Source organism: Notolepis coatsorum, assembly GCF_963971535.1.
Source record: "Notolepis coatsorum genome assembly, chromosome: 15".
NCBI lineage: Eukaryota > Metazoa > Chordata > Actinopteri > Aulopiformes > Paralepididae > Notolepis > Notolepis coatsorum.
In genome coordinates, this window is record NC_140179.1 from 44,145,695 (window position 1) to 44,166,889 (window position 21,195).

Here is a 21,195-nt window from a genome sequence, read left to right on the forward strand (position 1 = left end):
GCCTACTAAAAGTGAATAGTTGACTGGGTAATTTTGTTTAAACAGTAACGATAGCTAGGTAGCTAACGTTAGCTCAGGTCGAATGCACTATCTAGACTCAGCAGAGGAGGTCCGCCTGTGTTTACAAACTCTACACGGGTACGGGCGGGGCTAGGGAGGAGGAGCAGTTTGCAGGTCCTGTGCGTCTGAGACAAGCGAGTGAGATATCCACTTGATCAGTTTCCGCAATCGGCGAATATGACTAATTATCGGAATTCCCCGATCGCATATTTATACTGATTATCGGCCGATAACGATCGGTGGCCGATCGATCGGGGCATCCCTAGTGTTAATATACACAGAGAGAGGGGGCGGGGGGTATCGGACACTGCAATAGAGAATCCCCCAGACACACACACACACACACACACACACACACACACACACACACACACACACACACACACAACACACACAAACACACACACACACACACACACACACGCACACACACACATATGTAATGTTTTTCCACTTGTTTGTAATGTTTGTCTGTCAGCATGTTTATAATGTCTATCTGTCAACATGTTTGTAATGTTTGTCCAACAACATGTTTATAATGTTTATCCGTCAACATGTTTGTAATGTTTGTCAACATAATAAATCATACAGTGTCACAGAATTATAGTCACTAAAGGTTTTTCTGCCACACACAGCATACTTTTGTGTCATGTTGCAACACGTAAATCCGTAAAGACCAAATGTATTGATATGATATTTGTAATATGGATTATAATTATTATATGATAATATGATAATTATAATATGGATCTAGCTTACTCCGAGCTACCAGCCATCAAGCTAAGGTGCACGGTAACCATGACAATGGAACTCTATCTTTGATCATTGATTGGCCACTTGTCTTAGTTATGACTTTACGTTCAAACTAGTTATGTCCTAAGTAATCGTGGTGTAACCAATTTTAGCAGCTGATTTAGTTACAAACTAACTAGTAGTTACTAAGCCTCTAGTGTTTAACTAACACAGTGCTGGGGTCCAAGCAGTTTCCCTGACAACACAGTTCTACTGAAGAGGTTTGCACAAGTGTTTCTTTGGGAGTCATCGCACGGATCCTTCTGATCTGTAGGTTAAAGGTTCAAACTCTGTTACCATGACAACCACAGGCTGATATTATCTTCGTAGCACACACACACACACACACACACACACATACCAACACACACACACACACACACACACACACACACACACACACACACACACACACACACACACACACACACACACACACACACACACACACACACACACACATACCAACACACACAGCGGGAGCAGATCGTGGGAAAGCCAGGATGAGGTCTGACACACACTGAGAGATAGTGTGTGTGTGTGTGTGTGTGTGTGTGTGTGTGTGTGTGTGTGTGTGTGTGTGTGTGTGTGTGTGTGTGTGTGTGTGTGTGTGTGTGTGTGTGTGTGTGTGTGTGTGTGTGTGTGTGTGTGTGTGTGTGTGTGTGTGTGTGTGTGTGTGTGTGTGTGTGTGTGTGTGTGTGTATTGCCATTGATTCCACAAGGCCAATCTCTCAGGGAATATCCATCATTCCCACTTTTCAATTTATGAATTCAATTTCAGTCCTACTTACGCCACAATGTCTGAGCTCCACTGAATGAAAGAATCCTTCTAGTCATTCTAAAGGCTCTGGGAGGATAAGACTATATTCGTTCGTTCATTCATTCTTCATTTCAACTGGGAAATTCAATTAGGGCACGCCCTCATTTCCAATGATGTTGAGAAAACATACACAATAACATGATAAATACAATAGAAAATACAACAAACAATACAATTATACACATAATAATGTGTACAATCAATTACAGACAGACAGACAGACAGACGGACGGACGGACGGACGGACGGACGGACGGACGGACGGACGGACGGACGGACGGACGGACGGACGGACAGACAGACAGACAGACAGACAGACAGACAGACAGACAGACAGACAGACAGACAGACAGACAGACAGACAGACAGACAGACAGACAGACAGACAGACAGACAGACGGTCAGACAGACAGACGGACAGACGGTCAGACAGACAGACGGACAGACGGACAGACGGTCAGACAAACAGTAAGGACAGACGGACAGACAGTAAGGACAGTAAGGACAGCGGATCGCCTCCCCTTCTCCCAGCATTCCCACCCCCGCCCATTACATCAAACCCAGAGGCCACACCCGCCAGAGATCTGTCGAGCGGCCGCATCCAGGCCCGACAAGCCCATCACCAGCCCCCCACCTCCTCCTCCCTCTGTGCTTGTTATTGGATCCTTCATGGTGCGCCATTGTCGTATATTATGATAAATATAGCTCATAAAACTCTATATAAGGTGCTGAAGTATGAGTCAAAGTGTAAGGATTGACAAATCAAATACTAGTAACCTGGATTAGACTTTGCTTTTTATAGATTGTGTGTGTGAATACAGACTGATTGGTGTCTGCTCACACAGAGCTCGATTTACATTTAGGGTGTTGGTCACACAGCTGGAACAGTAGTGGGACTTCAGTTGCCATAGAGTGTGTGTGTTCAATTTACATAGTCAAAAACTTTATTTACAACAGGAAATGCGGGCCATCTGCCATGCCAAGTAAGAGCATTAAGACAATGGGCTCAGATGATCAAAACAAAAGACCAATAGGTCACATGACTCTGTTATCTCGCTGGAGTCTCCTGTGACACACACGTAAAGACAGAAGTCTGAGGAGGAAAACTTAGGTTTACTATTTCTGATTTTTTTTTTTTGTGTTTTATTTTTTTATAATTTTTTAAACATAACATACAGTTAGATATACAAGCATTAATTAACAGTACACATCCAATGAATTACCATTAAAAAAAATTAGCATATGAGATATACACCTAATACTTGAATGAATGAATGAATGAAAACTTTATTAACAGATTGCAGAATGGGTACAGTGCAGTACAGCTCAATACAATACAATACTATCTAATACCCTACATACATGCTCTCGCTCCCCCCCCCCCCCCCCCCGGACCCCCACTTGGATAATCCATCCATTATCATCATTCACTCCTAACCAGGCACTACTATTCATATGCTAGCTTTTATTCTCTCCACCACTTCTAACCACATTGCAATTTTGGTTTCACTGACACCTATAGTTCTTGCTGTAGATATTTCTAGATAAATCACGTCGAGATATGTAAGAACCCAAACGTTCCGACACATTTTTTCCGGTTGAAACCATCTTGATGCTATCAGCTTTTTAGCCGCTGTGATACCAAATAAAACTAATCTCTTTAGCTGTATAGGGACTGCAAACTCAAAAACATCATTCAACAGCAATACAGAGGGGTGTACAGGTATATTCAGAATTAAGAAATTTGATAATTGCTGGGACACTTCTTTCCAGAATATCTTAACTGGTGGGCAATCCCAGTACATGTGCATAAATGTACCCTCATCCCCATTTGTACATAAGGAGCATCTGGAGTCTTGTTTAAGTCCCATTCTGTTCAATCTTATAGGAGTCAGGTATGTCCTATGAATATAGTTGAGATTAATTTGTTGATGGTCCGGGTTACGTGACGCAAGTCGAACGTTTGCCCAGGCTTCTTGCCAATCAAAATGTATTTCCAGGTCTGGTATATCCCTCCTCCAGACTGAGTCTAGGGGGAGGATTCCATACGAGGACGTTAGTAATTGATGATAAAAGTCTGATACAAAACCTCTCGATGATTCTCTTTCATAGAAGAATTTGTGGTATCTGTGGTGTTCAATTGGTATCCTTAATGGGACGCCATGAGCCTTCAAACATACCAATAACTGTGCGTAAAAATAATATGTGGAACTGGTGAGATTACATTTTTTATGTATGTCTTCATATCTACAAAAACCCTGTTTGTTGAAAACATCTCCTAATGTGTGTATGCCCTGCTTTTCCGATTTAGGGTATCTTATAGGTCGTTTTCCAATCAGGAGTGCATTGTTATTGAATATGGGAGTATGACTATGCCATTTATGTGGGTTAGAATATTTTTTTTGTGTTTCACGCCATATCCGGATCGCATGAGTAATAATGGGGCCAAATTTCAATTCGCATTGCTTAATTGATCATTTGGTGTATACTATGTCCTGCAGTCTATGTGGTGCTACTATTTCTGTTTAAATCCTTAATTAAGCGCCAAACAAACTGCAGATATTTCCTGTTATGTTGGACTAATTATGCTGAACAAAATGATATGAAATATGCTGTGGGTATGACAAGAGAATCATCGAGTTTTACAATCAAGCCGTTTCTGAATCAAACTAGTAATAAATAAAAGAATACAAAGAAGAACTGTTAAAATAGATATAGATCTAAGCTAAAAGAATATGGTTAAAACTGTATGAGAGGGCTTGATGGTAAAATACTGACTCTCATCTGAAACATAACGCTTTTAAGTAAAGAATGATATGACTATGTTTAGGAAAGCCATCACATTTCATATATAAATATTAGGGATGCACCGATATGAAAATTGGCCGCCGATACCGATACCGATTGTTCAACTAACACTATCGGCCGATACCGATACCGATACCGATATTTGTATATTTGTATATAAGTATTTGTAAAACATTTTTTTTTTTTTTTTTTATATATATATATATTTTTTTTTAATGAAACTACTGTATATTTGTATGTGTATGTTTGTATTTGTAGGCCTCTTTACTTACTTAAAAAAAGGAAACATCAAGAAATATGTTTATGGTATCACTATCTCTCTCCCAGTATCGTCTTGCGGCCTGCAGAGGGATACTATTATCTCAACCAGAGCTTTCAACCAATGCAATGGAACCATTCTTGCGGCCTGCAGCGGGATACTATTCTCTCAACCAGAGCTTTCAACCAATGCAATGGAACCATTTTGATTGACAGTCGATTCGGCCAATTACGCCACACCGCTAGCACCCACCTCCTGCTGTCCTTACCACCAATCGGCAAGCGTTTATAAATTTTTCTACTTCCGGGCATGCCGCCATTGTTCTGTTTGCGAATGCGAGAGCAGAACACACTTAACGTAGCTACGTTAGCTGCCCGGCCCGCCGACCAGCGCTCCACGCATGACCAAATGAGACATAATGATTTTACTGCAACAAATGTTATAATAAAACAAAGCCTTTCTATACATTTGTCTGGTTGAAAACTTTATTAACAGATTGCAGAATGTGTAGTTGGGTACGGAATGAGCAACGGAATGGAACCGAGCTATGAACGGACTAACGGAGTAATGCCTTGTTTACAGCTATCTTCGGGTAAATAATATGCTTGTTATTGAACGTGTAACACTTATTTTAACAGCAGATACTTTCTTAAATGCCATCTTCCCGAGAGAGGGTGTTGACGGGGAGTTGTGTTATTAATAGCATTGAACAGCTAACCGAAAGCTAGCGTTAACTATTGTTAAAGGTTTAGCCATAACGTTACCTTGGCTAAAGTTGGGGCTATTCTTAATGCAGCAATAATGACTGCAGACCTGCAAGCAAAGTACAGCAAGTTGACAAAGGAGTATTCCAACGCAAATCACATTTTCACCAGTAACGTTAGTCTTGCATCTAATAGCTAATAACGTAGCTACGTTAGCTGCCCGGCCCGCCGACCAGCGCTCCACGCATGACCAAATGAGACATAATGATTTTACTGCAACAAATGTTATAATAAAACAAAGCCTTTCTGTTGTGAAGGATCAGATTAAACTGAATATATATATTTATTTATGGATATATATTTAATAGTATTTGTATATCGTTGATATCCCCTGTATATTCCTTGTACAATATACACTGAATATCCCTTTAGTCTACTAACAGCCCATAATAGTTTCATTCTACCATTGGACGAGAACCTGGCGCCAGCAGCCAAGCCCCTTGGTTCAAGTTCAATCGTGCCGACGAACATGTCGTTACAAGCCCGGTTCCGCGTAGGAATACGTCTGGCGAAATACGAATGGTACTATTTGTTCACAGCGCATATATATAGGGCGCAAGTAAAGTAGAACTTTCTTTTAGTCCATTAGTCCTTTACCCTCCAACCTAGTAACAGACGCGAAGCCTCACCCACGACGCACGTGTGGTGCAGTAAGGCCTACTTGGCCTCAGAATAGGCATTGAGACATCGTGTGGATTAATAGTTGAATTGTCATAGTTTGGCACTATACCGTCGAGTGGGACGTATTTCTATTAAGTTAATAATAGTCTATTATGTATGGTGCATCGTTCGGTTAGAGTTATAAAGTGAGCAGTACCCCCATCGTTCGTGACGTTATCTGGAGTCTTAACCAGGCTGGGCAGACCACGTGTGGTGCTTGCATCCGAGGAGCTCCGGGCCAGGACGAGTGGACCTGTACATTGGATTACTTTACCCGGACGACGGCGAGCCTTCCACGGCTTGGATTATCTACGTGCTTTGGGTGCTTTGATTATGCCATGGATAACGGCCAACACTGCTGAGTGTTGGAACTACCCCCCGAGAGGAGTCCAGGTGAGACGGCGCTCTACCCCGAGTGAGGTCGCCTCACGTCTCTTCGTTGTGGACCGGCAGCTACCGTCCACCAGAGGGCCCAGCTGTATTCATCTGCGGACCGAGGTTCTGTGGGCACCGTGTCAGCACTCTGAATTCTCCCAAGAAATCGTCGGCCAGATGGGATACCGCCAGCGGCTCTCCTAACCCCCCCCCCCCCTACTGACTTACAACCAGCGGGACCCCCCCCCCCTTTAGTGTATCCAGCTATAATCATTTAAGTACCATCGCTATAGTTCCCTAAAGAACCAGGTTGTATACTTACTCCCTGCGTAACCAGAGATTGGACATTCAATGTTGATTTACCTACGAATACTCATTTGCCTTACAAGTGCATTTCAAATCATAAATGTCATTAAGTGAACGTTGTATATACCCTTTGCTATATAAAATATTCGATTTATACATTTGTGTGGACTTCGTTTCATCAGGTGGGAAAGTGTTCATCATATCTATATCATGTACTGGATGGCCAGAAGTTAAAGTACAAGCGGTAGTGGTTTAATAATACCATACTTATCAATACAGTCAGGGAATTGTACCCCTCAGTTACAATTGGTCCTTCGAGCCGGAGGGTAACTAGTGTAATATTAATATAGTGTTATTAATATTGAAATGGCCTATGATGAACACTCCACGAAACGGTCCTCCTAACGTAGAACGCCCGCAGCGCAGACGACAGCCACCTCAGTACTTAGAGGATTACGCTGTCAGTCAACTACCTAGCCTTCTACAAACGGTAAACGCGGTAAAAGTAGAAAGTAAAATTATGTCTGACCTTAACGACCAGGTTTCCCCGACCACAGAGGCCCTAGTGGGTTCTAATGTAACTGACCAAGCTCACGGTGGGGACCAGGAGGGAGCTGACATGCCTTTACCCCCCGCCAATACCGAAGAAGTAGTCCCCGACCAGCCCCGGGAGGAAGACAATCCTACAGAGAGAGAACTCTGCACGGAAGAAGAGGAGGAGAGCGCCGAGGAAATAGAGCGCCAGGACTCCCCAACGAGTACAGCCAGGAGCGGCTCACCCAGGAGCGGCTCACCTCTACAACCGTCTTCCCCCAGCGAAGCGGAGAGGATGCTATCACAGGCGTTCCTCGTCAGCCTGACAGCCGCTACCGAACGCGATCGACTTCAGGGTGAACGCGATCGACTCCAAGCACAGATGCTTATCGAGCGCGAACAACTCCAAGCGCAGCAACGGAGCGAAGAAGAGCGCATACGCCTGGAGATGAGACGCCTTCAGACGGAAGAGAATATGGCAAGAGACCGGGCCGACGCCCAGCGCGCCGCTGCCGGTGCCCAAAGAGAAGCAGATCTCACCAAGCGCGAAGCCGAGCGCGACAAGTTACAAGCGCAGCTAATGGAGCAGCTGATCCTCAAGGCAACACCCTCTCCCTCCGCCAGGGGTTCAAGGAACTCGTCGAGACAACAGTCAAGGGCAGCGTCTCCTAACCGAGCAAGCAACCCTGAACTTGACCAACAGACCAAGCCTATACCCCCCGCAGACCCCCTTCCCAGACCGGTCCAAGCGAGACCCAGCTACAAGGAAGGAGCGGCATATACTGCGGAGAAGCTAAATAAACGACTACAGGATCTAGAGGACCTGATAGAAGAAGAAGAGGGAGAGGAGGAGAACCAAGCCCGACGACAGCACAGTACTCCACCGGACCAGGAGGTCCAGTACAGCCCAGGCTATACCCCCGCGGCGCTGCGCTACAGACCCCCGACTCTATTCACGGGTGAGCACGACGCACGACCAGCCCCGAGGAATAGCACCTGGACCAGCGGGCCATGGTACCCTGCCGGTACCAGCCCACAGAGAGGCGCAAGAGGAGACTCGCCTAGGAGGTCTCTCCCCCAACGCTCGCCGATGTATCAGCCATCCACGGCGTCATACATTGCCACGCCGACGTTCCCAGACTTCACCTATGAGAATCGAGCACAGTACACGGAGCTCCGGATGTGCTTAGAGACAATGATGGTGGATGTCGCTGATGAACGCCACAAGTATGCAATATTACTGAAGCACCTGAAAGTACCGCGAGCGCACAATATAGCGCTAGCCTATGCCACCTCTACGACCCCATACACCACGGCTCTAGCAGCGCTGGACCAGAGATATGGACGTATATGGGATTACGTAATCCAAGAGATAAGGCATATTGATCGCCTACCCCCAGCAACAGACAATCGCTCATTAGACGACCTGTCGATAAAAGTGCAGTCCCTGGTAGGGATGCTGGGAGCGCAACGAGAAAAGGGTATGCACGAGCTATACGCCAACTCTAACGTCGAGAGGATTTTAGAGAAGCTGCCACCCGCAAGACAAGAGCGTTTTAGGCGGCAGAGAGACCACCGTGATCCTAACGGTCCCGAACCATCCCTCCTCGATCTAGCCGACTTCCTGGCGAGAGAAGTCAGCAGCTTACGACTGGATACGTTCGTGCGGAGCACGCCAAGCTCCAGAGAGGGACCCAGGAGAATAAACGATGGAAGAAGATCGGTGACTGTCATGCACCAATCAGAGTCAGTACCGAGCAGTAAGAGCCACAGTACCCCCTCGAGAAAAGAGAAGTGGAAGATGGTGTGCCCCTACTGCGAGAAGGAACACTGGCTGTCACAATGTGACCTGTTCACAAAGATGAATGCAGAAGAAGTGAGTCAATGGATAAAGTCCAACAGGCGCTGTTACCGATGTGCGCGCAGTCACATGGCAGCCGAATGCCGCCTAAAGAAAAGGTGCAGTCGGTGTGACGGAGCCCATCTAGATGTACTACACGACAGTAACCGAAGAAGGCCTGCACCTGCACCATCGAGCGGCACCAAGGCAAGTGTCATGTACATTGACCCCGCCAGCAGCAGCGGCGCCCAAGTGCTCTTAAAGGTAGTCCGTGTGACATTGAGCTACCAAGATAAAGTCATGGACACTTACGCCATCCTTGATGACGGGTCAGAGAAGACCCTTCTGCTCGCGTCCGCTGCGGCCCAGCTGGGACTGCGGGGGAGCGAGAACCAAATGACGATTCGGACAATAAGAAGAGATTTAAAGACGATAAAGGGCGAGAATGTCTCCTTCACTATCGCAGCAAGCGGGCAGCCAGAGCGACGGTATAGGATTACAAATGCTTTCACCAGCCAAGAAATAGGACTATCGCAGTACACCTACCCCATCGCCAAGCTGATGGATAAATATGTGCACCTGCGTCAACTACCTATCCCGCTCATAGACGGCGCCACCCCGACCCTGCTGATAGGCTCCGACCATGCAGACCTCATCGTCCCGATAGACCGGGTCCATACAGGACCCCGAGGCTGTCCTGCAGCAGTCGAGACCCGCCTAGGGTGGACACTACAAGGCCCCCTCGCTAAATCTCTCAACCGAACAGCAGCCACTAGCTGCCTCCACTCCAGAACGACAGAAGAAGACACCACTCTCCTGCAGCATGTCGAGAGGCTATGGACACTAGAGACAATGCCCTTTAAGAACGAAAAGAAAGACATTCGTTCTAAAGAAGACATTTACGCCATCAACCTACTCGAGCAAGGGACAAAGAGAGTCACAGTCGGCGGAGTGATGAGATACGCAACTCCACTCCTGAGGCGAGAGGGAATGCCCACCTTTCACGCAAAGAAAGACGCCACGGAGCGGTATCTATTGAACACAGAGCGGCGCCTAGCCAAAGACCCCGCTCAAGAGAGTGTGTACCGCGCTGAGATTGAGAAGCTAATCACAGCGGGACACGTGACAAAGAATGACATTAAAGAGGCCGATCAGACGACCGAATCATGGTACGTGCCGCACCACAAGGTCCACCACAACGGCAAGGATCGCATTGTGTTTAACTGCAGCTACCAGATCGGATCCCAAAATCTGAATAAAGAGCTCTTGCCCGGCCCCACACTCGGCCCCTCTCTACTAGGCGTGCTACTACGCTTCCGCCAGGACAAGGTGGCTATCAGCGGGGATATCAAAGGGATGTTCCTGCAGGTGAGACTAGTGGAGGAGGACAAGCCCCTGCTGCGGTTCCTATGGAGAGAGAGGATCGGAGATGAGAACCCAGCCATCTACCAGTGGGAAGTCCCCCCCTTCGGAACCACATGCAGCCCGTGCTGTGCTACATTTGCACTACAGAAACACGTCGCAGAGGACCCAGCAGCAGATGAAGAGGTCCGACACAGTGTGAAGAACAGTTTCTACGTGGACAACTGTTTACAAAGCGTTTCGACTCAAGAAGAAGCCGAGGCTCTCCTAATCAAGCTACGCGCCTCCCTGATCAAAGGCGGCTTTGATCTCAGGCAGTGGGCCAGCAGTGACCCGCACGTATTGCGCAGCCTCTCCCCCGCGGACAAGGCTGCCAGCAGCGAGACCTGGATGGCGACCATCCCAGGAGAAGCCCAAGAAATGACACTAGGACTAGTCTGGCGCTTCAAAACAGACTCGCTCCACTATAGACACAAACCCCTGACCACAGAGCAGGGAAGGTCGACGGCGATACCGACCACCAGACGGAGTGTGTACAGAACACTCGCCAGACAATATGACCCGTTGGGATGTATTCTACCTTACACCACCAGGGCAAAGATGATTGTACGAGCACTATGGGACAAGGACCAGGGCTGGGACGACCCAATACCCGCACACCTTGCCTCCACATGGAGAGAGTGGGAGACGGAACTCCGCTCACTCCCAGGCGTCAATATACGCCGCAGCTACTTGCCACCCACAGTGAGGCCAGAGACATGCAAGATGGATCTACACGTCTTCAGCGACGCCTCCGAAGTAGCCTATGGATCGGTGGCCTACTTGCGTGCCCAAGAGAAGGGAGGAGAGATACACACTGCTTTCATCCTGGCTCGCTCAAGAATAGCCCCACGAAAGCAACAATCTATCCCGCGTCTAGAGCTCTGCGCAGCCCTAGCAGGAGCGCATCTAGCCACGTTAATCCAACGTGAACTCACCATTCCGGTGCACAGAACAATCTTGTGGTCAGATTCCACGACAGTACTCACATGGATCAAGTCTGATTCATGCAGATACAAGGTCTTCGTGGGAGTCAGAGTCACCGAGATTCAAGAGTTAACAGAAGCAGCGAGCTGGCGGTATGTGGACACCAAACACAACCCAGCTGACGTCATCACCCGGGGAATGTCCCTGGATGACCTCACCCGTCGCAACATCTACAGTGACGGACCAGAATTCCTCAAGCTCCCGGAAAAAGAGTGGCCTACGCCCACCCCACGGGAAGCAAGTAAAGAGGAGGCTGAGAACAAGAAACCTATGTTCTGTGGACTGAGCACAGTCGCCTCCACAGACCCCAACATAGATGACTGCATTACCCTACAGAGTGCGCAGCTAAAGACATTCCTGTGGCGCCACCCAGAGATTCAGTCCACCACTGACATTTCAGCAGCTGACTACGAAGAAGCAGAGCTTCTTCTACTACAACGAGCCCAGAGAGACTCGTTCCCCGATGAGCTAGACTGTCTACAGGGAGGAAAGCCCGTCCCATCAGACAGCAGACTGCTCCACCTGGCACCCGAGAGCGACGCCCATAATCTCATCAGAGTGGGTGGTCGTCTGCGGAGAGCCCCTGATCTACCGGATGACGTTAAGTACCCGATAGTCTTGAACAGCCGACACAAGGTCACAGAGCTGATCATAAAGAAATACGACGAGGATGTACACCACGCAGGAGCAGAGAGAGTCTTCGCGGAGATCAGACGTCGCTATTGGATACTTCAAGGAAGAGAAGCGGTGCGACGCTTCCAGCGAACCTGTCTAGACTGCCGAAAGTGGCGCGCGCAGCCCAGCATACCCCGGATGGCTGACCTACCTCCCTGTCGCCTCCGACTCGGCGACAAGCCATTCCACTCCACAGGCATGGACTGTTTTGGCCCGTTGTATATAAAGAAAGGAAGAGGAACCGAGAAGCGGTGGGGTATTGTATTCAAATGCATGACCACCAGAGCGATACATATCGAACTCCTTTCGACTATGAGCACAGACTCATTCCTTATGGCCTTCCGAAGATTCACATCACGGAAAGGAAAACCGTCTACATTGTTGTCTGATCACGGGACAAACTTCAAAGGCGGAGAAAGAGAGCTGAGAGAGAGCTTCCAAGCTATGGGCCCAGAACTTAAGACCCACCTCGCTCCATCCCAGATTGACTTCCAGTTTAATCCCCCGAACGCACCCCACTTCGGTGGAACCTGGGAACGAGAAGTACGTTCTATAAAGACAGCCCTGTACGCCGTGCTTGGGGCCCAGACTGTGGCGGAAGAAGTCCTAATGACAGTCCTCACGGAGATCGAGGGAGTATTGAACTCCAAGCCCCTCGGCTACGTCTCCAGTGATGTAGCAGATGTCGACCCAGTCACCCCCAACACACTCCTGATGGGGCGGCTGGACCCCGCGCTACCCCAGACAATGTACAGGCCTGAAGAAGCGAACGGCCGAAGAATGTGGAGGTACAGTTAAGTACTAGCTGACAAGTTTTGGAACAGCTTCCTACTCCACTACCTACCGTCTCTACAGACCCGCCAGAAGTGGGTAAAAGAGAGAGACAATTTGACAGAAGGAACAGTCGTCATGATTATCGACCAGTCACTACCCAGAGCTATGTGGCCGGCTGGCCGCGTAAGCAAAGTGATCACCGGTGCCGATGGCAAGGTCCGAGCAGCTGAAGTGCTCGTCCAAGGGCGAACTTACACACGACCCGTGGCGAGGCTAATAGAACTGCCCAGACTCCCAGACACTATCGATGATGACCGTGACCCCATGACTTTGTGAGTTGACTGACCCTTACAGCGGACCTTGAGTGGTAGACAGTGCGGTTAATCTGTCTCTGTTTAGCTAATTAGGTGGGACTAATTAGGGGGCGGCTGTTGTGAAGGATCAGATTAAACTGAATATATATATTTATTTATGGATATATATTTAATAGTATTTGTATATCGTTGATATCCCCTGTATATTCCTTGTACAATATACACTGAATATCCCTTTAGTCTACTAACAGCCCATAATAGTTTCATTCTACCATTGGACGAGAACCTGGCGCCAGCAGCCAAGCCCCTTGGTTCAAGTTCAATCGTGCCGACGAACATGTCGTTACAAGCCCGGTTCCGCGTAGGAATACGTCTGGCGAAATACGAATGGTACTATTTGTTCACAGCGCATATATATAGGGCGCAAGTAAAGTAGAACTTTCTTTTAGTCCATTAGTCCTTTACCCTCCAACCTAGTAACAGACGCGAAGCCTCACCCACGACGCACGTGTGGTGCAGTAAGGCCTACTTGGCCTCAGAATAGGCATTGAGACATCGTGTGGATTAATAGTTGAATTGTCATAGTTTGGCACTATACCGTCGAGTGGGACGTATTTCTATTAAGTTAATAATAGTCTATTATGTATGGTGCATCGTTCGGTTAGAGTTATAAAGTGAGCAGTACCCCCATCGTTCCTGACGTTATCTGGAGTCTTAACCAGGCTGGGCAGACCACGTGTGGTGCTTGCATCCGAGGAGCTCCGGGCCAGGACGAGTGGACCTGTACATTGGATTACTTTACCCGGACGACGGCGAGCCTTCCACGGCTTGGATTATCTACGTGCTTTGGGTGCTTTGATTATGCCATGGATAACGGCCAACACTGCTGAGTGTTGGAACTACCCCCCGAGAGGAGTCCAGGTGAGACGGCGCTCTACCCCGAGTGAGGTCGCCTCACGTCTCTTCGTTGTGGACCGGCAGCTACCGTCCACCAGAGGGCCCAGCTGTATTCATCTGCGGACCGAGGTTCTGTGGGCACCGTGTTCAGCACTCTGAATTCTCCCAAGAAATCGTCGGCCAGATGGGATACCGCCAGCGGCTCTCCTAACCCCCCCCCCTACTGACTTACAACCAGCGGGACCCCCCCCCCCCTTTAGTGTATCCAGCTATAATCATTTAAGTACCATCGCTATAGTTCCCTAAAGAACCAGGTTGTATACTTACTCCCTGCGTAACCAGAGATTGGACATTCAATGTTGATTTACCTACGAATACTCATTTGCCTTACAAGTGCATTTCAAATCATAAATGTCATTAAGTGAACGTTGTATATACCCTTTGCTATATAAAATATTCGATTTATACATTTGTGTGGACTTCGTTTCATCAGGTGGGAAAGTGTTGATCATATCTATATCATGTACTGGATGGCCAGAAGTTAAAGTACAAGCGGTAGTGGTTTAATAATACCATACTTATCAATACAGTCAGGGAATTGTACCCCTCAGTTACACTTTCTATACATTTGTCTGGTTGAAAACTTTATTAACAGATTGCAGAATGTGTAGTTGGGTACGGAATGAGCAACGGAATGGAACCGAGCTAATGAACGGACTCGGAGTAATGCCTTGCTGCTATGGGTAATAATAATATGCTGATGTTATTGTCCGTGTAACACTAACTATATAACGCTAATGCCACAAAACGAATGCCTTGTTAATCATAAGTAGTTACTTTGATGCAGTAGATTGTGTGTGTGTGTGGGGGACGGCAGGCGTTGTGCAGGTAGGTCGCGAGTGAACTTTTTTTTTTTTGCCTTTTGACGCTACACAAATTGATGGGTATTTATCGGCGACTGCTATCGGCACATTTGAGCTGATCGGCCGATAGGCCGATAGCAGTCAACAAGGCACTTATCGGCCGATACCGATACCCGACCGATATATCGGTGCACCCCTAATAAATATCTTGAAGCTCAATACCTTTTAGTATTGAGCTTATTGTAGACTAATCAATTCTCTGATTTGGAACGATGTAAAAGAGCGATTGGCCACAAAGAACCACCCACTTTTCAAATATCAAACTGTGAAAGCTTGTGATTGGTGGAAACAGTCTGCTTGACGTCACTTGGTGACATCACGCCGAGATCTTCTACTGATTGATAAAAGAACAGACGGAGCAAGGAGGGGGACGAAGACACTCCCTCAGAGACTCTCACTGACTCACACAGACACGGAGGACGGAAGCCAGTGAACGAGAACAAAACGGAGGGAAACCCCTCACCATGGCAACCGAGCCAAACAACAACAGCAGAGTTTCTGGCTCCACGAAACAAAGGGACAACTGAACAATGGATGCATCAGAGAAGCAGAACTTTACTAGCTAGAACAGCGGTTCCCAAACTTTTTTGGCCGTGCACCCCCTGTTACCTCCCGACCAAGCTGACGCACCCCCCAATGGGTTTCTGTTAGAAAAAATTGTTGCTGGTCTCCGTGCACAGATTTTATTTTTTATTTTCTCTCTTCCCACGGCGACTATGGATAGGGAATTTCTTTATTTAATTAAAATGTTCACGACAACATGGATGCATGTACTCTGCCAGCATGTTTAATATCCATAATACTAAATGTTTGACTAAGATTTTTATGAAATTTTATTGTAAAAAAAAAAATATATAAATAAAATCTTTACCACCATTAGCCTTTTCATGTCACGCACCACCTAGAGGGCGCTCGCGCACCACAAGGGGTGCACGCACCACAGTTTGGGAACCACTGAGCTAGAAGATCCAATGCTCCCTGTGAACATTCTCTTGATGGACTCTCTCAGTAGAAACTTATGCTGAGTTTGCTGAAAGCCTAACCTTTTGATTTGTTTTTTATGCAATAAAACGCATTGATACGCATTGATGTTTGATTTGAGCTGCTATCCGACTGCCAATTCATTCCACCGCAGTCCAAGGCCTGAGTCTTCTCCTGTAGCTGGTAAATGCAGCAAGTAGGATATTGTACACAACAACGGCAGAGTACTATAGTAGTATGACTATCGATCATAAGAAAAACTAGCTCAGTTACGAAACCATGTCACTGTTCCCAATGGTGAAACCTGCTCGTTCTCCGGTGATACGGTCCTGGATATCAACGCCTGCATCAGCAACCTCATCGAAGACCGTCCACAGATCTCCTCCGTCATTATCATACACATTGGGGCCAATGACATCAGGCACAAACAGTCAGAGGTGCTCAAAGAAAGTTATAACACACTCATCACCACCGCGGCTGCAACTAGTAAAACACTGATCGTCTCCGGCCCCTTTCCATCTCCGAGATGCACACAGACATGATCTTCAGTCGCGTAAGGAGCCTCCACATCTGGCTTAAGGCATACTGCATCCAGTGGCGTATTTAGACCACTATCACTAGGGCACGTGCCCTAGTGATGATCATCTGTGCCCCAGTGATGAAAAAAAATGTTTTTTTTTTTTTTTTTTAACAAATGTTTTTTTTTTTTTTTTTTTTAACAAATGTTTTTTATTTTCCCTTTTTTAACATGATCAAATGATCATTTAACATGATCAAATAATTATTATAATATTTTTTACTTCGCTTTGAAATATTATAGTGAAATATTTTGCACTGCATTTATCTTGTTGAAATCCTCCAACAGGCTCTTTTTTGTAAGTTGACTGGTTTGCACACCAATAATACAGTGCAATAATAGAATAGTAGAATAGATAGTAAAATTATGCAATAGAATGGCCAGAGTAAAATAGTGCTACAGTACAATCAACAGCGGGGTGTATTAGAAGGCTATGGTGAAGAGGTACGTTTTTAGCTTATTTCTGAAAATATTAAGAGATCTAGCTTCCCTAATGTCCATAGGTAGTGTGTTCCATAACTTTGGTGCATAGTTAGCAAAGGCTGCATCCCTGATTTTCTTTAGACTGTGGCTTGGAACCTTCAATAGACCAGTAGTAGATGATCACAATGTTTATACTTTGTATATAAGGAGGAGGACCTTGAAATCAATTCTAAATGTTACCAGAAGCCAGTGTAGGTTACTTACTTGTAACTTCGGGTTTGATCCAAGGAGTAAGTTGCCCCATATTGCTCTGTAACATTTCTCTTTTTGTTATAGGACCGACTAGTAGGATTTCAGTTTTGCCCTCATTTAATTTTAGGAAGTTGTTCGTCATCCATTTGTTTATTGCTAAGAGACAGGCGGAAATGGAGTTTATAGCTGTGTGATCATTTGGTTCAGCGGAGATGTACAATTGTGTGTCATCTGCGTAACTATGGAAACATACATTGTGCTTTCTAATGATGTCTCCTCAATGTTCAATGTTCAATGCAATGTTCAATGCAAGTAAAGCACTTTAAACTTTAAGTATGACTAAATGCTTTATTGACTATATATATAGTAACTGTTCCAAAATGCATAGATTTCTATGTATTTTAGGGGTTTGGGTGGCTAGCTCTTTTTAATATAAATGTCAGATTGTTTTATTTATTTCATAGATTTCTATGCATTTCAGGAGTTTGGGGGGCTGGCTCCCCAAAATAATTAAATAACATAACCCTAACCTAACCCTGAAACCGAAATAAAGTTAAAAAAAAATAGTTACAAAATCCACCCATTTTCGCCCACAAACCGGCCAAAACCGGCCAAATTTTTTTTGCGGTCGCGCTACGCGCTCCCGCTTCGTAGTTGTTGGTGCCCTTCTGTGCCCTACTGAAGTGCTGGGTCTAGATACGCCCCTGACTGCATCTCTAAACACATCACCTACATTGACAACTTCCTGGCCTTCTGGACGAATAGAAATTAGGGATGTCCCGATCCGATCACGTGATTGGGATCGGGGCCGTTCACGTGATTTTCCGAAGATCGGGATCGAAAAAAAAAAAAAAAAAAAAAAAAAAAAAAAAATTATTCAACAATCATGACCATGTTTACGTCTTAAACTCATACTGAGGCCTTAGTTTTGGTTTTAAATTGCATATCATCATTCATTTATTTATTGTCACACAGAGCAGAAGAATTTTGCCAAAACAAACCAATAGTATCCAGCTGCAGAACGGCAGACCAGCCACACTCTCAGACCCAAATGCATTTCCTTTGATTTAATTATACATCAAATGATTTATGTCAAGGATTGCAATGCCTTGCTTGAATGAAGTTAACTTTTCACCTGAATAACGTCAACATTCAGGGTGAATGTAATGTGAGACATTGGGATAAACAATAATAAAAAAAAAAAAAAAAATTATCGGATCGGGAAAGATCGGTATCGGTAGATACTCAAAATCACATGATCGGGATCGGATCGGGAGCAAACAAATTTGATCGGGACATCCCTAATAGAAATATCTTTGGGAAAGACGGTCTCCACCTTAACTGGGCCGGTGCTCGTCTGCTCCCCCTCTCCATGGAGCTCACCCTGAAACCTCTTTCCTGGTGCCCCTGTCCTTGGATCAGAAAGAGAAAGGTATGATGTAAGGTTAGTCCGACCGTCACTGACTCAATCCGACAACGCAGCCCACCTCTACTCATGTCTCGGACTACACCAACTCCCCCCTCCCCCATCACAATACCCAGACAGCCTGACCCAGGACCAGAAACAAGATAGAAGAGTAGCACACCTCTCCTCTCCTCCAATTCCCCAACCAACCCCTGCGTTGGCTCCCTCCATTTGTGCTTCTGTTTTTCCTATCAATGTTGTTCCTATCACTAACTCACGTCTCCGGTTATACTCCAGAACCCCTCCAGCTATGTTTGCCCACCATCGTAGCATCTTAACACGACAGAGATACATTCACCACGGATCTGGACGAAATCTTGAACACACACAATAACAAAATAATCCGTTCCTTCTGGTCCACTGAATCACGCCCCCCACGCAATGCCCGTGCTGTCAATCACAGTGTATTATCCCCTCTGCTTAAAGCAGCCACATACACACCACTCAACTGCTTGAAATTATGTCTCTTCAACGTGAGATCACTCACTAATAAGGCCCTGCTGGTCTCTGATTTGATTGCTGACAGAAAGCTAGATTTGTTATGCCTCACTGAGACCTGGCAACTGCCTAATGATTTCTCCCAGCTCAATGCAGCCGTTCCTCCAGGTTATGCCTATATTAGTCAACCCCGTGGCACGGGAATGGGGGGGGGGCTTGCTGTGCTGTACCGTGAGAACATTAAAGTCACTGCTGTCACTGTCCCCCACCACTCTTTTGAATGTTTAGCTGTAAAACTCACAGGCCCCAAACCCACCACCAAAGCCCTCTGCTGTTTTTCTCACTGAATTCTCATCACTGTTAACATCTGTCTGTGCAATGTCCCCGACTGTTATTCTCGTGGGCGACTTTAACATCCACATTGACGACCCATCCAATGTTTTTGCAAATGATTTCACCTCACTCCTGGACTGCCTCGACATCACACAACATGTCAACCTCCCAACACACAACAAAGGTCACATACTGGACTTACTCTGCTGCACTGGTATCACTCCCACTAACCTGGCTGTCACTGAGTTCCCCATCTCCGACCACAAAGCTGTGCTCTTCGACATTCAGGCCCCCCTTTCTAAAACCAAAGAACAACGGCGCATCTCCTTCAGAAATATTAAAAATATTAAACCCACAGATCTCACCACCCTGATCAATTCCTACCCCAGCCCTCCCCCATCCCCATCCCCTGCTGACCTGGTGAATCACTATAACAACTGCCTCTCCTCTTCCCTCACCGCCCTGGCTCCGCTGAAAACTCGCACAGTCTCATTTACCCACTCTTCCCCCTGGTTCACCTCTGACCTCCGCCAGCTCAAAACCACAGGACGCCGACTGGAGCGGCTGTGCAAAAAAAACGGTCTCGCAGTTTACACCCAAATGTATTCTGATCACCTCCACCATTACAAGAACGCTCTCTCCACTGCCAAATCCTCCTACTACTCCAACCTCATCAGCACTGGTAAAGGGAACAACAGAGTCCTCTTCTCCACAGTCAGCCACCTACTCCACCCCCCTCAAACCCTCCCTCCAGAAATCTCCACTGAGCAGTGCACTGCATTTCAGCAATTTTTTTATTCCAAAATCAATACCATTCACCTACAGCTGGCCTCATCATGCACCTCCCCATGTGATCCACCCTGGATGATCACCACCGGCCATCATTTTATTAGCTCACTCTCCAACTTCACCCCAGCATCAGAATACACCTTCTCAGAGCTCATCCGTAAAGCCAAAACCACCACCTGTCAGCTCGATCCTCTTCCCACCACCCTCGTCAAAGCCTGCCTGCCATCACTCTCACCCATGATCACGGACAGGGCACGAAATTAACTTTTTGACTCACCGGCCAGTGGCGGGTAGATGGGAAAATTCTACCCGCCAAGCATATTTCTTACCTGTGTTGATACGAGCAGAAGCACGGACTGGGGCGGATATGACTCGTTGCCACATTTAAAAAAAAAAAAATAGTATCATATGAACCGAACGTTGCTAACTGCCGGAGCCATCGATATTATGACTGGAGCTGCGCTTGGGGCGGAAATGAGACCCGCACAGGATTTTCAAAATAAGAGTATCGATATGAACTACACGCCAGGCGGGTGGCGGGCTCTAATTTCGTGCCCTGATCACGGACATAATAAATTCATCCCTTGCCTCTGGAATCGTACCCCCCACTCTCAAACTGGCTGCAATCACCCCCATCCTCAAAACAGAAACAGAACTTTACTAGCTAGAACAGCGGTTCCCAAACTTTTTTGGCCGTGCACCCCCTGTTACCTCCCGACCAAGCTGACGCACCCCCCAATGGGTTTCT